Genomic DNA, 13,319 nt, shown 5'->3' with positions numbered 1-13,319 from the left:
GAGAATGCCAGCCCAGCTTGCCAGACTCGAGACTGCTGTAATCGCTTGACTCCTTTCTCCTCTTCCTTCACATCCTTGAACTTAGCGGTGGAACTGCTGCAGAAACTGTTTCTAACAAGCGGTCTTGACTAACGTTTCTGAGCGTGAAAAATCACTGTTGGAAACTCTCATCTCTTGCTGCAGCATTCTGGCACTAAGCGCTCCAGGCTCTCAGATGTGTTTTCTCCCACTCTGGGGGATGCTGGACGCCGGCTCTAGGAGGGCCGGTGCTCGCCGAGAGCCAGCGCGGGGATAAGCTCGCTCCTGTCGCTCGTCGAGGCCGCCATTCTGCGGTGCGAGGGCCTCTGCACCACGGCTCCTGGGGAGCTGCAGCTCACGGGGATAACACCGGAGAAACGCGATTTCTCCCTCATGTAAGCTCAATTACCTGTACGTGTAAGAAAGTACGTGGCCCGCGTTACCGTCTGTTTTCCGTCTGCTGTTCTCTAAGAGCCGAGACGCTGAAGCGCTGGCTAGAATGGCGTCTGGAAGACCCGCTGCAGCAGGGTGCGATCTGGGCTGTTCCCCTGCTGTTGCACTTTTGACCGACCCCCGCCAGCCCCCTCCTCCCGCCGCAGCGAGGGGGGCGGCCGGGGCCGGCGGGCAGCGGAAGGCGGCGGCGCCGCGCTCCGAGGGCCGGGCCTGCCCCGCCCCGCCCCGCCCCGCCGCGCGGGGCACGCCGGGACCGCCTCCCGCGCCGCTCCGCCAGCTTCCCATCCTGCCCCGGCCCGCCTGAATGGGGCAGATGCAAGATGGCGGCGAACGCCAACTCCGCCGGCGGCGGCGGCCTCTCGCTCTTCGAGTGCCCCAGCTGGTGAGCGGGCGGGCCGGGGCCGGGGCCTCTCGCCTCTCGCTGTGCCGCGGGCCTCCTGCGGTGTGCGGCGCAGCGCGGGTGCCCGCCGGGCCGGGCCGCGCCGGGGGAGTGGCGCCGGGCCGCGGGGCTGGGCCCGGCCGGGCCGGGCGGGCGGCCGTGGGGAGCTGCGGTGGGGAGGGCCGTGGGGCTGAGGCCGCCCGCCGGGGCCCGCGCCCCCTGAGCCCGCCGAGGCGGTGGCCGCTGCCGCGGCGGCGCTGGGCCCGTCAGGGGCCGCGGGCTCGGGGTCGCGGAGCCCCCGTCGGCAGCGGCCGCTTGCGGGCGGCCTCGGCGTGACGGCGGCGCTGGCTGGGGCTTAGGAGGCTCCGCGGAGGTGCTGCGTCTCTTCCCGAGGGCTCAAACAGAAAATGTGGTGTAGTACGCATTGAATTTTCTGCTCAAGTTACGTATTCAGTATGAGAAACCTGCCGGCTTGAAACCAGCCTGGATGTTTTTATTATACTGAGTCAAGAAGTCAGGGGACAGCGATGTGTTGGGGAAGCAGCATCGGAACCATGAGTTCGGCTGGTTTGAGAGTCGTGGAAAAGCCCACGTTGGAAAGGATCTCTGAAAATCACCTGGTCCGACCTTCTGTTGAAAGCAGGGCCTAAGATAAGGTTACCTGGGGGCCCGTCTCATTTGCTTTGGATTTTTTGATGTGTTACTGCTTTGATCTTTGCTGTACCGTCTTCTTTGGGTGCCAGAGCATTGATGATTCGGGGGACGTATGCAGTTATATTTTTAAATGGCACAGAAAATGACACAATGTTACAGCTGAAGAGTCAAGCGTTTGTTTGCATGAGCTAGCTATGTATGTGCACGCATGACTGCAGTCTGCGATTGCATAGTCATCTGGTTTTTACTGTAGGGCCCCTACTTTTCAGTGCTTTGATGATAGTACACAATGAATGGATGCTTAGGGAATATGCTGTTTAATTTTGACCTGTTTTATGACTGCCTGCTTTAGTTAGTAAAACCATTAACTCTCTTGTGGAAAAGAATTGCTCATGTATTCCAGTATTTTATTTGTGCTGAACATATACAATGACAAACATCGATATGAGACAAGATGGTGCTCTGTAAAATGATGTCACGGTAGAGTAGATAAAGCCAAGAATTATTCAGTGTTAGTACTTTCTGCATATTCGACTTGAAATTTTAAATATCATATCTTTAAATTTTTCCTTAGTGTTTTATAAAAAAGTGCTCACAACTTGCACTATGTTCAATGGTAAATTTGAGTGAGTTCTGCATTTGAAAGCTATAGATTAGACAGCTGGAGAAGTATAAGTTGTGAAATGGTTAGTTCCAGCAACTTGCACGCTACTGCAGAAGAATTCCTAAATAAATACCATCTGGAGGGGAGGACTGTAACAGCTATAATGGCGAGGGCCTCTTTAGCTACGTGCTTTCTGGCTTCTGCTACAAACAGGGCAGGGTCTTACAGGCAGACAGCTTGCTTCGCTGTGCTGGTGCTGACCTGATGTGGTTTTGAAGCACAATCCATTGCGCCGAATGCTAGAGAAATGAGGTGGAAGGGGCATCAGGGAGATGATCCAAGCCAGAGTTTTCACACCTAGGAGTAAGGGGGTCATGTTCAGGTGCCAGGGCCTGTTTCATTCCGACATTTCTAAGATTTTCAGTAATTTGCTTTTTGCAACCTGAGTGTCCTTTCACTATAATGTTCTAAAATCCTTCTCAGGTAAAACAAAGCTCGTATATGGACTCTGTCCCTATGCATTCTAAGGAAGCTCTTTATTTTCCCTTGCACCTCTGTTGTACATATGCATATTGTAATATTTTAGAGACCGAGTGTGGGCGAGCTGTATGTTTACACCAGTGTAGTGACAGGTGTACCTGATACAGTTTGATCTTAGTCAAATTGTCACGCGTAGATGTGGCAATTAATATCGGAGAAAGATTTGTTTTTGTGTGGAAAAACGTAACATTTTTCCTTAATGCTTTTTTTGAAACAGGTAAGCTGTTGTTTCATAAGTGTTAAAAAACAAATAAACAAACAAAAACCTGTAGCAGGAAGCCATATATATAAATACAGATAACTTCCAGTTATGGTCTTTATATTCTGCTGAATAGGCAACTGAAAATGGGAAGTATTAGGTAGTTATGGCTGGTGGTATTCCACTGGCTCATCCAGTAGCAGGGAGGAGCTCTCCTACCAGGTGGATTTATTTACTTTTACAGTTTATTTTTCTAGTCTGCAAAAAAAGTAGAATATATTTCATGTTAAAGCTTTACATGAATTCTGCTGTCATCTACTGAATTACAGATTCTAGTGCGCAGTTTTAAAGTATGTATTTCTTTCAGAGCAAACCAAAGAGCACACAGTTATGATGTTGAGTAAGTGATGGGTCTTTCACGGATAGGATTCTCCAGAGTGAAAATGGTTTGCAGTAGCAGGCTTGGACCAATTTGAAGTTCTGGCTACCAAGAAAGTCCCAGTGTAAACGTATTGTGCAGGATCCTTGATGTCTTATGCAAGCACTGAAAAGCCTACTGTATAGGTAGCAGTATAGATCTTTGTAGGGAGAGCTTTGCGTGACCGAAAAACATGGAGTTGCGGAGAGTCTTCGTGGTCAGTAGCAGCTTCTGCAGTGAATTATCTTTCAGTCTCATCAACCTATACTAAAATCAGAATCACAGTCTTTACCTAGCTGTTTATTTTTCTGCCCCTAAGTAGAGCTGCCTTGGGGACTGCAAACACCAATCATATGAAAAATAGGTCTTCAGTATAATCAACAGAAATAGCGCTTTTTTTCTTGTCTTTAAATCGTTGCCCATGCTTTTGAGGTTTGCCTCCATCATTGTATCTGTTCTTTCCTAACATGGCTAGTGTTTTAGTATCCAGTTTCCAGAAAAGACTTCTCTGCTGAAATTCAAGGTTTTCATCAGGTTTAAGTTCTGGCTTTGATTTAGTTTTTATGCCGTTACAGGTTACTTCTTCACAGTCCATAAAATATTTATTCTTTCTTTCCTTGTGTTTCCAACAGTTAAACTAGTTCAGGACAGATGAAAAATAATGAATGCTGTCTTAGTAGTGCTCGCTTATTGCCAGTACTTTTTTATGCATGTACTGTAATACCTCCGTACATGTTAGCAAAGACATGGGCTATAAATTTAAAGTTGGAATAAAGATATTGCCAATACTTTCTATAGATTAAAATTTAGCCATACGATGAGATTAGAAAACGTCTTTCAATAACGGTTACATATCCTAGTTTTAATAAGATTTTTGCATACCTTCTGAGGTGGTGTTAGTGAGTAAAAGTAATTTCCATGAGGTACAAATGGTCTGCGGTGTAGTTTTGAGGTGACCATCAGAATTTTACTGGATATTGCCTGTCTCCTTTTGTCCTGGTTTAACCTACATTTGGGATCGTGAATCTTTCTTTACTCTCTATCTTGACGCACCATTAGTTGGTTGGTAGTCAAGCTTGTTCTGGAATGTACATATATTTGAAATAGTATGTTTTAAAGGCAATAATCGTTCCTTTTCAGTTTCTCTGAGCCAAGAACAAGCTATTCCTGGCAATGATTGTGCACAAATTTCTGGAGAAGATGAGCTCTTGAGTTCTGGAAATTCCACCTTGTCCTTGAAGTTGGGCATGATGGTGTGTATAGGAGTCACATAGGCCAAGATTTTTAGGAAGTGGCTAAAATTAGGCTTCTGAGACCACATTTAGAAACCTAAATAATTGACCCAATTTTAAACTAACACAATAGAATTAAAGTTGTCCTATGTCCTTAATAGCTACAACTCAAAATTTCTCTTTAGATTGGGTAGGACTTACTTCAGTTAGGCTGCTGAGTTTCAACTGGATATAGCTGTTGTAACCCAGTTGGCACGTCAACATTGAATCTTAGCCTTGTCAAAGAGATACCATCAGCTAATTTGTAAAACTTCAGTTCTGTTATTCGGTGCTTCTAGCTAACATCACATCCCAAAGCATTAATGGCTTTGTCTTCTCTTTCTGAAATGTTTTATTTTTGTTACTCAGTGTGCTCCTTCCAGGGTTAAGCTCAGCTTGGGCTTTTATTCCTCTTCTTAGTTGTCTGTCCCTGCTTTTTCCCATTGCTCTATAGTTCTGCAGGAGAGGGTTTGCCATTGATAGCAGAAATAATCTATACAGATTCCTCACAGAATCATCCTGATGTAATGTACAGAGCAGTGGACTGGCCTGTGGACCACAAGGTGAAGAAACTGAAGAAACACGTTTTTCTGTTTCTAATACAGAAGAAAGAATTCTTGTTCGTAGGTGGTCTTTTTGGTCTTTTAAAAACCTACGCTGGAACTTGGTTTTGTTCAGTGACATCCTTCTTAAATATTTCATTACTAACCGTTCTAAGCAGTTGGCATCTTCTCCAAGGCCAACAAATCCATACATGTAGCTGCTGTGGGAAAACCTGAACTTCACCATGTCCAGCTGCTAGAATATATTGTGAAGGAACTAAGTATTCAAGGCAGGGAAGTAGATGTACTGTGTCTGACAAAGGCTGACTGTCAGATGAACCAGCTTTCTTCAAGACTGTTTCTTTCAGAACATACAGGAAATGATCATTTTAGGGAGCAATAGAGGGGTTCATACAAGAACTGTGAGCGTATAAGGAACTGACTTGGAGGAGGCGCTAGCATGTGAATAGAGTCTGTGGGCTGACCCTTTTAGTGTTGGGGTTTTTTTATTAATTACCTTGACAAAAGTGACCACCATACTCACTAGTGACACAAGCATAGAGTCAACATAGAGGTCAGAATATTATCCAGTCTTTTGGGTATAATTTGAAGACAGAAGTGTTGAAGGTGGAAAATAGGGACTAAGAACAAGATGACTTCTTAAACCCAGAAATCACTGTTCAGAAGTAAAAGGACACAAGTTCATATTCAGAAATAAAAGGGACATATACACAAGTACATAGGCTAATCACAGAATGACCATCAATCACTAGGAACTTATAACTGTTCAAAAATAAATAAGACTAATTACCAGATGTATAATAATATATATCTATTTGTAAGGTAGGGAAGCGTCAGTGCTGTTGTAGAAGGCACTGATAAAAATGCATAGTCTAAGTTACCTGTACTTAATAAAGCTCAATTCAAACTGGAGCAAATGCAGTGGGAAGGTTCATTGATGGGGAAACAACCATCTTACTTTAAGACAGAACAGAGCTTTAGTTGTGTAGTAAAATAAAAACAATACTGGTTTTCAGTGGCTGAAGAGGGGGAATTTTTATAGCTGAAGGGAAAGAACAAAAAATTTAGGATGGGAATTGAAGGATTTGATCAAAACTTTAGGATGGAATTCAAACTGTCAGAATAAGAAACTTCAGAACAGCTTTCTGGTAGGCATAAAGGTTACAGCAAGATGACCTGCAACAGTGGTGGCTGGACTTGCTGATTCTGGAGGTCCTGTCTTTTCTTCCTTGGACTTCTACAAGTAAATTATACTTCCAACATACCTGTTCTCGCTCTGAAAATGTAGGAATAATCTTATCAAATAATCATCGCATTGTTGCTCACTACTTAATATTCATTTTCCTATTTAATTCAGTGCCGTTTGAATTCATTTTTTTGATGTCATAAAACCTGTAGCTCTCTCTAATAGAATATTTATGGCCTGCTCTCAGGAATTAAATTTTGTATACAATTTCCAAATTTCACTGTATTTCATGGACACTTTGTTCCTGAGTAAGTAACCAAGGGAACCAGAGTGAACCAGTAAAATCTAGTTCTCTGTCAAACTGCATTGTAACAAGAAAACATACACAGTGCCAAGGTGAAGTTGGGCAAATGCTTTAATACAAATGGAATGCTTTGTTCAGTTGAAGCAGCTACATTTCTCATCAGAAATCTTCCATAAAATATTCCTAAAACACAGTGCAATTTTTTGTGTTCAGGAAGGGTCTGTAATCATCAAGTTTGAACCACAAGCTTTTTTAACTGTATTTCTTACAACTGGAAGTTTGGCAAGAATTATTTTAATGCTTCTAAGAGTAGAGGAAATCATAAATGCCTCCCATCAACCTGCATTTTTTTTTTTTAAAGTTCAAATGCCCTAACCGTCATATTTCTTCCAGACATAACAAGGTTGGATCACAATTATTGGTCAGCTTTTTATCTAGTCCTCTTCTTCCACATGGGAAGGAACCATTCTGCGTGAGCTAAGATAATTGCCCAAAAGATTTTGACTTCAACTTTGTCATAAGACCTCCTTGTATTGTCAAAACTAAGTCGCCTAAACAAATTCCAGTGCTAGCTTGGTCTCAGTTTCTGTGGTGTATGTGCTGTGCTTTGAGGAAGGCATATGACTCATTTCCATCGCTAATGCACAAGATCAGCAACAACTTTGTGTTCAACCAGCATCTTGGTAAGAGGAGGATTTTTCTTTATCCTGATTTCTTTCTATAGAAAAGAGCATGAAAACAACCGTGCTAATTGAAAGCAACAGCCCAGATGGTTTCCTATCATATTGTGGTAGTGACCAATAACTTACACGTAAGCCTTTAAGTATTCCATCCTCTTGTCTGCGCTCTAGGCTTTTGGCCATCAGAAGCAAAGGGGGTTTATGAGCTGAGGACTCTGTCTGGGTGGTCATGGTTACAACTAACGCCAGACCGAATCTCAACAAATTTTCTGACTTTTCTTTGTTAACTTACAGTTTAATTCCACAACACTGAGTGACAGTTCTTTCTACAAATTATGCAAATAGTGGAAAAGGCACTTTCCTTGTTTTCATATCTGGGGCACCTTGCTGTTTGTGCTTCAAGAAATAATGAATACACTAGTTTTGTAGTCATCCGTACTGGTTATCATCCTTCTTACTGCCCTTCTCGACAAGAGAACCAGAACTAATACAACATTCATGACCTGAAAACATTGGTTTATAGTTTCTTCCTTATGATGTCTTTGCTTTGTCAACTGTTGATGAGTTTTGCTCTGATTCTTTCTGAACATAGTCACGATGGCTCTGGGTCTTTCCTGAGTGGCAATAAGGAGCTTGGAGTTCCTGGTTGTGTTTGCATGGTTGAGGTGGTCTTTCTCTAGCATGTACTAGCACTCAAGAGTGCTGATTCCCCCCCGCCCCAATGTTTTCTCAAGCAGTAGTTCAGTGTCATGAGTTTCCTGCATAACTATTGTCATAAGTGATTTTTCTTATTTGTTCACTGGCTCCTTTTTTCCAGACTGCGTATAAAGATCATAGAGCCCATGCAGAATCCTGCTCCTTCCTGACTCTTAATACATTCCCTCATGGATTAGTGTTTCTTTTCCCTGTCGCACCTTAATTTCCATATGACCACTTGATAATTTTGCCAAAAGCTTTCTTAAAAATGCCAGTCTACTGTACTGGTAGCCTTGTTTACATCTTCTTGGTTGTCTCCAGTAATTCTGTTAGATTGTGTGATACTACTTGCCTCCTCAAAAAACATATGAATTCTTTAGCTCAAGTATTATTTTTAAGTATTATCTCAGTCGAAGATACAGGAAGCTGTGCTACAGATGGTTAGCCTAGGCTCCTCTTCAGTCTGGAAGAATAACAACTGAGAGGTATGTTGGGTGTCTTGCATGGTGAACAGAAAGTCTGTAGGAGACAAGTGTTTGCTGTCCTTCTGAGGAGAACTACTAGAGTTTGCTAAATTAATAGCAACCAGATTTGTGGCCAAATAGTGGAGAGGGTGCTTCAGCTATATGTAGGTGATCTATGAAATTGTTTGTGTAAGATGCAGTGAATGCATTAAGTTTACATGGGTTCTTAGAGCAATTTATGTAGATACCTTTTTAAAGCTCTGGCTTAGGAAGTCCTTGAGTTGGTAACTGTTGGAAACTGGGAGAGTATTTCTGTGTGAGGCACCTGATACTGGTTACTGGAGGTATTTTTTATTTTGCAAAAGGTTCCTTACTCTGGGTTTGTCAGTTCGATCTGCCTGATACAATTCTACAGGAATGTGAAAGATAAGTAGGGTTCTTGACGTCATACAGAAGCAGCACTGCTCTCTAGATTAAATAGGGTGCTCATTTTACAAGAGAAATGGTCTGAAGGAACATGAATACAGTATTTTTGGACCACTGTGTAAATAGTACACATCTTGCAGGAGTATCATTTTAAGGAAAGTTCACCTTGCAATAAAAAAAACCCAAAAACCACACACACACAAAAAAAAAACCAAACCCAAACCTCAAAACCCAAAACTGCAACATCCAATTAGGAGTATTTTGAGTATGAAAACAGTCCATTTTGTTAATTCCCCATCCATTGTACAGGTAGTGAACAACAGTCTCAATTCCCTACTCATTTCTCATGATCCATGAGTCCGCCCACTTTCTCTTGCAAGAAGTCAACTGATTTGGCTAAGAAACATCAATTTTATCCAGATACTACATTAACTCCTTTCCCAGGACACTCAACTCATCTTAAGTAGAACAGAAACTATTTCAGTGCTTGGTTGTATTCTGTCAAACAAGACGTTCTTTCAGCATGGTCGTTGTCTTGGGATTCTTACAAAGGCTGAAAGGAGCAGATTATGTGTAATTCAAAACAAGTTTTATCCTCCTTTAATCCAAGAAAAATGTTTTGCTGGCATTGGAAGAACTGTCATGCCCCACATATTGTCATGTTTCCAAAGGATAATTACTGCTAAGTATTGAAGTGCAGATTCAATGACTCTGTTCTCGTCTGGCTGTTCAATTCCTATCTGGCTGCTAGTTCTACTCAGTAGTACAGTTTCTACAGCTCTGCTCTCTACAGATTGCTGAGGAGGGGACATGGAGAGGGAGGTGGTGATATCTTCTCCCCGGTATCCAGTGATGGGGTGCATGGGAATGGTTCAAAGCTGCACCAGGGGAGGTTTAGACTGGACGTTAGGAAGCATTTCTTTACTGAGGGGATGGCCAAACTCTGGAACAGGCTTCCTAGAGAGGTGGTTGATGCCCCGAGCCTGTCAGTGTTTAAGAGACATTTGGACAATGCCTGTAATAACATGCTTTAACTTGATCAGCCCTGAAGTGGTCAGGCAGTTGGACTAGATGATCGTTGTATGTCTCTTCGAACTGAAATACTCTATTCTACCGGTTTCCCAGTCAGAGCTTGAGTTTACTGTATGTAGTTTCCACATCACTCCTGAAATATGCTTTAAAATTAGCATCATCAGTTGATACTTCCATTTTTCTGACAACAGATTCCTAGGCTATTAAGTGTAGAAAACTGGTATGATATCTCTTAGAATGCTTGGCTGAATACCATCTGGGTTTTGCAGTTTGTTACTTCTTCTTATCAATTCTCAAACTTTCTTATTCTGACACTTCTTTGAGTTCCGTGGACTCATTCTTAGTGAAGAAAAGCTGTAGTGTGGGATGTCCTTTCACCTCTTCTCTGACCCAGAGAATTAATTTAATGATACGGTTATGCTTATGTTCTCTTTGCCAATCAGCATCATTAATTCTCTGGAAGGCTTCTTTTCTCCCAAGTAAGGCTTAGGCAATTCAGTAGGCAGTTTAAGCATACTTTGTCTCAGTTAAACTTGCTGAACTAGCAATCATTAACACTTAGTCCATTCGCAGGTCTTATTTTAAGGTCATTTGCAGAACGCTGACCTGTAGAGAGCAGAAGACATTCAGGCAATGGGGACTATAATACACAATCTGGAAGGTACAGAACAGCTTCTTGTTTCTCTTTCAAACGCAAGCAACTTGTGCTGGAGCCAAGTTCTGATGTGAGATCGTTTGTCTTGGAGCTGTGCTAAGCCTGGCTGTCTGTATGTGTTCTATGGAGGGGAGAGTCAGTTGACCTCAAGTAATTCTCCATCCTTCAGAACAGCGTAGGAAAACTAGTTTAGTGGGTATTTTCGCACACTAGTTAGTGGGAGAGGACTTTTTTTTAATATTGGCAACAAGAGGGAAAAACCTGCTCCCCTCTAACAGCACAGTGCCAACTTTCTAAGAGACTTTCTTCTAGTAGATTTTTGCAAGAGGTTTCCTTTCAATGTTTTACTTCCTTGATGCATGAGGTGAGGGGTCTGATAGGGCAGAGCACGTGAGGGGTTGTTGATACTTCCAAATACAACCAGTGCTTTTGACCTTTGGTGACTGGAACTAATTAGTTTCCAATATAGAACTGGAAAATATTTCTACTTTTTTAATTAAAAGACTTTTCAAGTATCTAACTTCAGCAGCCTAAGCTGTGGTGTTGATTTAGTTTGTTCCAAAGGGACAGGCTAAATCATTTCTGTATCAGAAATGACAGTGTTTTGCAGGCATAGGTAGATAGGGGAAATACTGTTTACAAAGGATTCTTGGTCCAAAAGATGCCAGAGAATAGATAAATTTTTCAAGAAACTTAACTCATAGTGGAAGGCACTATCTTGTGCTGTTGCTGGGCTCTTTTTCTGTGTTCAAAATAAAGTTGAAGGTAAAAGCAGAGTAAAATAACAGCAAGGGTGAGACTAGAAGTAGAGGGGGTAATGAAAAGTCAGCAATTGTATATGGCAGAAGATGACCATCAGACAGGATTCAGTTTACAGAAGAGGAAAGGGGTTGTGCTAGAGCACTTGAGAGCTTTCTCGTGACCTAACAGGTACGTTGAGGATGTTCCTAAAATGTTTTTAGGACAGACTGACTGTTGAGTATCCAGGAAGAGATCACTGAAAATAAAAGCAGAGGCCAGATTGAGTAAGTAAGTAGACTTGCTTGTAGAGTTAATTTGTTGAAAGGTTTACCTATTTGGAAAAACAAAAAAAAAAGGTGGGGGAAGCAGCTTTTGTTTGATCAAAGTAAGGCAGGCTTTGTGAAAATTATCAAAAGTTGTGTTGCAGAGTAACTAGAACTTGGCAATTTCAGTGGAATGGAGAAAAACAAGTTTGCCAGTGCTCAGGGGCAGAAAGAGGAAACACTGAGAAGTAGACATGAATCCATGAATGAAACCTGTCTTTCAATGAAAAATGGGAGCTGAGATCTGAGGGGAGCACAGGAAGAGACAGCAACACTCAGGTGTAGCCTGGCTGGATGATCCTAGAGCAGTACTTAAGAGGAGGCAGTCCCCTAGCTGTACTGGAGTGACTGGAAGGATCAATCCTTGTAGAACTCATCGGACAGACTGTGTATCTTCTTTGGGAGCACTTTTACTTGCTGGTCTTTCCCCCACACCACTGTTATCCCTTTTCTAGGAAGCAGTCACCGTATTAGCAGATTGTCATGGAGCTTTGCATCCTCTGCTTTTGCTGCTGCTGTTTGTTCATCCAAAAGAATAACAACCAGTATCAGCCATATCCATCTTATTCTGCTAGGATGGTACTATCCACAATCTTAGAGAAAGGCTTGGTAAGAAAACTTGTGAAAGTCCCAACTGGCATATTCAAGAAAGGCCAGAGAGTGATCTGAGCAGGCTAGTATAATGGATTTGGAGCAAGAATGGAAAAAGCTTGTGCAATACTTGAGAAAGAAATGAAGTAGAAATAAGAGAACTGTGTTCTTGTATGAAGTTATCTGGGAGAGCATGTGTATGGTAACCAGATAGCCTGGGGACACAGAAGAAGCCTTCAAATTTTAAGACATGTCCCAGAAACATGAACATCTGTATTTAACCTCCTCAACTTCAATTACAAGTGACCTTTCTTTCTTCTACAGCCATGCTGAGAATGTCACTACCCATTGTCGCTGTTCTCTTGGCTTCCTCTGTGCAGTGAGCAAAGCAGTAAATGGGAATGTGATCTCCTCTGCAGTTATTCTTCAGAAGGGCAGCAGTACAGCTGAGAACTGCGTCACTGCTATCACCTAGAAAGTTGGTCCAGCCGTAGAGACAAGGAGCAGTGCTATTATCAGTGAAGAAGTACTAGAGATGCAGATTTTTAGAGATCTGAGCAGGAAAAGATCATTTGCTGTCAACAGCCAAAGATCCTATGTAGTGAAGGGCGGCGTATTGATACCACAGTGGTGTCCTGGTTTTGAGCACTGTAAATACCAAATACGTTTTTGATGCTGCTAATCCCCATGGGTTCTCACGCATGTTAATGTTGTTTTGCTGTGCATTGCCGAGTCCTATGTGCCTCTGTGCTGCCTTTGCCCTCGTGGGAATAATGCTGTCTGACTGGTGAATCTGCTTCACAGGAGGTGAGCAGGGATGGAGCTGTAGGGCTGGGGCAGCTGAGCTGCTCTTTGAGAATTTGGTGGAGGGAGGATTGTGCTATCGTAGGGTAGGGGTCCCTCTGCTATCTAATACTGTAATCTCTTCCATGTTACCTGTGTTGGTAGGAAAATTTGATTGTAGGGTGAGTGTGGAGGAGCGCTGGCTATTGGCCAACATTTTTATAATATTACAGCTACGTGTTGAGCCCCTTTCAGGTTTTCTGCCATTACCAGTCCTAGACGGCAAAGATGGTAGAAGTTTCTGTTCTTCTCAGCAGCTAAGGGTAGAGATCTACTGTT

Source organism: Pelecanus crispus, chromosome 16 (assembly GCF_030463565.1).
Source record: "Pelecanus crispus isolate bPelCri1 chromosome 16, bPelCri1.pri, whole genome shotgun sequence".
NCBI lineage: Eukaryota > Metazoa > Chordata > Aves > Pelecaniformes > Pelecanidae > Pelecanus > Pelecanus crispus.
Note: the sequence above shows the minus strand (reverse complement) of the source record.